The following is a 7,248-nucleotide window of genomic DNA, read 5'->3' on the forward strand; positions in this document are numbered from 1 at the left end:
CGCAAGGCTGCTTACAATTGCCTCTACGTAAACTGACCCTTCACAAAAATAAGCTGCAGGCATGGGACTTTCTTTCTACCCTTCAGGTATTTGCTTTACATGTCTGAGCCATACTAAGCTTTATTTGGTATTTGATCCAATACCTTGAATAGCAAAGTCCTCATTACTAAAACCCTCATATAAAACACTTCTATTGAAACAGATCCTGATTACATATTTACATAAGCCACATATGTGACTGGGTAACACATCCTTTAGGGAAATAGAGCCTATTTTTAATAATATGCTCTAACATGTCTCTTTTCTTTTAAAAATAACACTGCAGGTCTGGGTTTATGTGAACAAAAGGAGCAAGAAAACCCAGAGTTGATCTCACTCCATTAAACTTATTTCTTTGACAACAGCATAAGCTAGATGAATATCAGCTTGGGAAGTTTGATGGGGACTTGAAAGTCTTGAAATGTTTTAAATGTTCTTTGAACCATATCTTTTTGATAGCCTAGTAACAACTTGAAATGTAGTCACAAAGTCTTAGGTGACTTATGAAGTTTTCTTGCTGCTATCTGAATAAGTTAATCCGAGGACTGTTTGCAGCAGTTCTTAAGAAGTAAGTGGCATAAATTTAATCTAAATAATATTAAATGTATTGAAACCCCCTTACTTTAATATTAGCTTTCGAGAGCCACAGTATTTATATTCATGAGTTGCCTTTTGCTCTGAACACCCAGAGGCCACTCCAGGCACAGCAGCTCCCTGGACTTGGGCTGGCAGCTGGAGAAGCTCCCTGAAGCCAAGGCAAATGCACCAGCCCAGAAGCCCGCCCCACATGGGCTTTGTGCATGTCTTGTCCTACAGGCAGATTTGGGGAGATTAGAGGTATGCTGGAGGACAAACCAAAGCCTGACAGCTCTGAGATAGATCTGATGCCTGTTGAGGGAGCCTTTGAAGTTGTTGTAGGCATAAGAGAACTTTATAGTGCTGGGCTTGTTCACTTATTTTGCTGTAGACATTAATACATGGTCCTTCTGACATTCAGTCCCGTGGACTCAGGGATATTGGAGATCCTGGTTCTAGCAAATATATCTCATTGATATTAAAAACACATTTGCTAACAACTCGGAGACCCCCAAGGAGAAGAAAGCCTGTTCCTTTGCTGGATTCTTCTTTGCCTTTCTGTGCAAAGCTGCAGCACAAAATTAATTTCCATAGAAAACCTAAGAAAGTCTTTAGAATTCTCAAAGCAGAGGCAACCTGCATTGCCATAAATTATAAGCTAGTGGGTCAGTGCTTCCTTGTTGTCTGGTGTGATGCCTCAAGTACTACAAGCTCTGAACAAAGGCTTCCAGCAGAGACTAAAGCTGAGAGTCAGAGCTGCTTGGCAATCCAGGAAGACACAGCATTGTTTTTGGATCCTTTCTGAACACCAGGCATTGCTGAAACAGCAACAAGCCAGAACAGACCCAGGACAGAAATGCCTCTGTGCTGTCCAGTTGCATCCTGGAACCAGACAATTGGACATTTGGCTGAAACTCACCATCTCAAGGTCAAAGGAGGGTTTAGATACTTTGTGTCTAGAGACTTTGATGGTAGCTAAACAGAAAGTGAGCACAGCTCTGGAACAATTGAAACTAATCAAATTTCTCATTTATTTTATGGCCTCTGCAAGTGGAGCATGCTTGGGTAATCATCATCAATACAGAGGAGTCACTGAGCTGCCAGATCACCAAGAATTCCTTATTCACTGCAGCAGTTTGATTATCTCTGTAAACCAGGGGCTGCCTCAGTAGCACAGAGAATACGAGCCAACTCAGGACATTTGTGAGCAACAAGGGATTCTATTTCAAGTGCACTAACAGTCAAAGTAATTCTCCAAGATCACACATGTCTCACATGTCTACACACACATACACACACACACACACACATACACACACGCAGGAGTTAGGCATGGCTAGGCTACGCTTCATTTTTCCACCACAAACTCAAGGTCAGGATTGCTTAAATTTTAAAAACAAACAAACAAACAAACAAAAAAACAACAGCAACCCCCCCCCCATTAATATTTCACTTTACTACCATTTGAAAAGACTTCCGATCCAGAAATCAAGCTGGCTTCTTTATAAGGCATTCTGCAGCAGCAGTAAACACTGTAATTGGCATTTGTCTGAAACTTTTGTCAATGAAATATGAGACTGAACAGAAGCAGAAATACATTCTAATTAATTGGTCAATTGGCCTCTTTTTCTCTCCCCCCAAAAAATTCCCTTTTTAGGAATGGAATAAAATAGTTTCCTCACAGTGTGAAAGATGACTTATAACTTGCAGCTAAATCAGAACAATCTGAGTGCCCTACATAATGTGCCTTTCTGGGGATCTTGTGATCTTGTGCTGTCCTGTAGACACAATCATAAACTAAACTGTAAAGCTTGCTACTGGCAAAATGATGTTGAACTTTGAAAAAGGGAACAGGAAGTGCCAATTTGTAATCTTTTAGAACTAGTCATATATTATCCAGTAGGGCTGAGAATGCTTATTAATAGGCCAGGATCCCATTACAGTGTACAAGAAGGTAAGAGGCCAACTGCACACTTTAGACCCTGTCATAGAAGCTCCTTGATATGGACAGATTCCTACCTCCTCTGAAAGTAAACATCACAGGAGCCTGAATGTCGTGCATCTCTGCTATCCAAAGATTTCCCCAAACCATCAACATTCAGAAACATTTCCATTTTTATCAAGTCACTAACCAATTCCCAGCTGGTTCCTTTTGATTGGCACAAGCTAAGTCAAAGATATTAGGCCCCAGAAAGTAAGATTTGGAGACAGGACTCTGCAGTGCTCAAGGGGGGCATGGCTGCTTTTAAGGCCAAGTCTACCACTGCAATTCTTCCAACACAGTTCTTTCCAGACATCTGTAAAGGAGTGTCCCTTGGTGAAACCATCTGAGCTGGCTGGGTTAGGCTTGGGGTTAGAGTGTGGGATTTTGTTTTGTTTGTTTGTTTGTTGTTCTGTTTTGTTTGGAACACATGAAATAATCAACAGTTACAGTGTGTATGTGAAATTGATGGGGGAGAGAGAAAGAAAATAGGAACAGAGTTAAATAATGTTGAATGAGACCTGCTCACTGGGGAGGTTCTGCTTATGGGGCTCTGGGGAGTTATACAGATTTTGTAAACTGAGTTGAACCATCAGGCTGCATGAGCCCAAACCAAGCTCTGCTGCTGCCAGGTATTGAGAGTGAATTCAGGCTGGTGTGGTTCCTTCTGCTTCCTCCCTTTCCCTCCCTGCTTTGCCTTTATTTCCTTGCCTGAGGAGCCAGAGTGTTGGGATTTAGTCAACCTGCTTTGACTGGAGGTTAGGCTCAGGTGGAAGCAGTGTGGATTCACTCTGCTAGAGGAGCTGTTCTGGTGAGGACAGAGGTTTCAGAACATACACCTAGCCTTTCCACCAGCCTTTTCACCTTTGAGTGTTTTGGTGTTAATTATCATCTCTCCTTTCAGGAATGCAGAAAATCCTGAAGTAAACATTTCTAGCTTTGAGGCCAAAATTTAGCACAAGCACATTTCACACATTTTCTAGTATTTGCAGAAGGGATTAGCACTACTGAGTGTTTCCCCTTTAGCTGAATTCTACTTATATGCATTTTTACTGGCATATTGTTTTGTTTTTTTTTCCTTAAGGTTTGAGCCTAAAGATAGTTCAGAGTATCCTATCTATCTCCATGCTGGCTTTCTGGGCTGTCCACCATGTAAACTCAGTTCAAATGTTCAGACAGTTTTTGATGCTATGTACAACAAGATGCTGTTAATATTTCCTATCAGCAAAATTTAATATAGCATGAAGAAGCTGAATGATCCACAGAGCTGGGAGGAGTTTGTCTTTATTACAAAGGAGAGGGATCCAGCAGGGGAGTAACCCTACAGTGTCTTATGCAGGGGGAAGTGATAACAGGGGAAGGGCTAGGAGGATGGTAACATGGAGCTATTTTGGGCACACCGGCCTCCATAATCTTTTCCTTTCTTCTTTCCCTCAGTTCTGGCAGAATGGGGAGTGGGTGGACGTGGTGGCGGATGACAGGCTGCCCACCGAGAACGGGAAGCTGCTCCTCATGCACTCGGAGGAGGGCAACGAGTTCTGGAGTGTGCTGCTGGAGAAGGCTTACACCAAGTACGGGGCTGGGCAGGAGCTGTACCCCTGGCTGTGCCCCTGGTGGTGGCCCGGACCAGGGGTGTCAGTCACAATACACTTCATTCTAAGGCAACCTCCCTCCCACTCAGCATCTACAGTTCCCTCTGGGTCCATAAAGGGTGTTGCCAACTGTATTTCAAGGGGCTTGAATTTTCTTGCCCCAGTTCACATCGATGACCAAGCAACTTAAGAGATATTAAATGATAACCCCTTCTTTCTGTTGTACCTTGTGCTTGCAGGTGGAGATGAACCCTTGCATAGCTCTTATACTTCCTCCCCCACCCACCACCACCCCCCGCCCCCACCGCCAGTTGAATGGCTCTTATGAAGCTCTAGTAGGAGGCTCCATTGTGGAGGGTTTTGAGGAATTTACTGGAGGCATCTCTGAGTCCTATGAGCTGCAGAGGGCTCCTTCAAACCTCAGCCAAATCATCCAGAAGGCCCTGAGAGCTGGGTCATTGCTTGGCTACTCCATTGATGTAAGAGGCTGACAAGGCTTTACTCTCCCTGCTCCTCTTCTCAGGGATCTGTCTCACACTGTGGCAAAAGCCCAGACCAATGTAAGATATAAGTAGAAAGGTCTGATACAAGAGCAAACAATTCATTTGAGATCTTTATTGATTTCAGTATAAAAAATTTGGACAAGGTTCTAAATAATCAGTCCTCATCATGTCTCCCTATTTACATGACAGCATGTGATAAGACTTAAAGCTGTAAACAACTTGTTGGTCTTCAGGAACTCCATTCTCTGAATATCATTTCTTATTATAATTTTGTGTAATTTCAGCTCCATACACTTGACAGCCAGAGACAATTTGCTGAGACACTTGGTTGTAGCCTGTAGTCTGATTCTGGCTTTGGTTTTCATTCATAAAGATTACTGACACCTGTAATACGAACACTCAAGTTACAGATGTTTGAACATGTTTTGAAAATTTCACACCTTTCACATCCTGTTTCATTATCTCATTTGCAATATGGCATACAGAATTACCAGAGTTCCAATTTTGCTATACTGGATCTCGTCTGAGATAGGCTAGAGCTAAGTTCCTGTGAACGTGTCTTAGCTGGTGACTGGGTCTGTCACTTGAGCTGGGAATTGGATTTAGATTTAGATTTCACTGTACATTCTTGAACTTCTTCTGTGCTTGGACTACATATTAAGAGGCATGAAACTGCAGCTTTCACTGTGGATCTCACCTTAATTTAATATACTTTGCATCAAGAGCATTGGTATTCATCATGCACACCACTTTGGATATCTTCCCCCATATTAATTTGCTTATGAAAGCTCAGCTCATACACAATATATAATCATAAATGTGCATACTTTTATTGCTCCAGATAACTACTACTGCTGAAATAGAAGCAATCACAAGTCTGAAGCTGGTAAATGGACATGCTTACTCTATCACTGGAGCAGAGGAGGTAAGCCAGCCTCTATGGGACCATCATGCAAACCAGCTTGGGGCTGCAACACTGCAATGCCTTCAACTTTCTGATGTCTTTCAGTGACTGACCATAAAAAGGTTCTGAACTTATATACACTGATACAGAAAAAAGGAAGTACCTGTAGCACTCAGCCAGGTCAGAAGCTCTGTACAGGTAGTGGTGTGGAGCACACTGTGCAGTCTACCACTTGTATGGTACCAACAGGCCGGGGTACAAAGTGTAAAGTTGGGCCAAGCTGTTACCAAAATTCAGGGTACAGAAAGGAGGAGCAGGAGAGGAGGCAGCCATTCCCCATGTGTTTATATTGTGTGAGGTGGGAGCGAGCACTTTCCCAGTCAGAGCTGCTGGGAAAAGAGTAAAAGCCTCTTTGATGATCTCTGCTGTGAGTCTCATCTTAAGAGTGAGCCCCAGGTATTCCTGCTCCTCTGAAGCTGGAATCATTACACAGATGTCCATGTCAGATAACCTCCTTCCAACCTTACTGTGTTGGGCAATGTTTCCTGCTTTTGAGAATGTAGATATTCTGCTGGTTTTCAGCTGATGATTTTCCTTGCAGGTTGCTGTCATTGTATGAAATGGTGAGTGCTGCAGCTCACTTGGTGGCACACTTGGTGGCACAGGATAATGTAAAATAAGGGTGGAAGGCATCTAGGCATCTTTTAACTATTGCAAATTGTAATGGACTGCATCACTAAATTACAAATCATATATTATCCTATCTGAAAAGCAATTGGCCTCTGATGATTGGAATAATGGAAGTGCTCAGGCTCTGTTTGTGGTGGATCTTTTAGGTATATTACTGAGGACAGCCAGAGAAACTAGCGAGGCTTAGGAATCCCTGGGGTGAAGTAGAATGGACTGGATCTTGGAATGATAAGTAGGTTTTTATATGCCCTGCTTCTCTCTCTTCGGCGTATTTTGGAGTAAATTAAAAATTAAATTGGGACAATGCAGTTAATCCAATACACAAAGTTGATTTAAGAGAGATACTAAATCAGTTGGAATAAAACACAATTAATTTATTATGAAGGTTGAATATTAATCCATTCTTTCCAGTGAGCATTAATACCTGCCTCAGGAGGAGCTTTCTCATCAGAGACAGCAGCCCTTGGTTTGACTCTGAGCAGCCCTATGGAAGCCACATCCTCATCATTGTGCAATACAGTTTTTCTCAAATTGATCCCACCAATGAGTTCCAGGACCTAAGTAAAATACACAAAGCAGTCCTGTTCCTGGGAGTTAAAGCAGGGATAAACCATTATACCTCTGCTTTGACTCTGAGGTTGCTCAGCTCTAAATCACACCAGAATTTGGTACATATCTGAGAATCTTGAAAAAGTTGAGATGCTGACTAAGATAAGGACACAAAAGTTTCAAAACCTCTCAGAAACTCTCTGGGCTTCAACTATCTTGGGAGCGTGGTAGTGACAACTCCTCTTTTATTTTTATATTTGGAACGGCATGAATTTTACTGTCATTTGAGCCACAATATATTTTTTCACGCAGCACTTTGAGATTTCAGTTTCCTGTCCTGACTGACTGTAGCCTGGGTGCTGATGTATTATAAATAAGGATAGAGATATCATTACAAATAATTTTACTTTTATC

The sequence above is a fragment of the Haemorhous mexicanus genome, chromosome 3, assembly GCF_027477595.1.
Source record: "Haemorhous mexicanus isolate bHaeMex1 chromosome 3, bHaeMex1.pri, whole genome shotgun sequence".
Lineage (NCBI taxonomy): Eukaryota > Metazoa > Chordata > Aves > Passeriformes > Fringillidae > Haemorhous > Haemorhous mexicanus.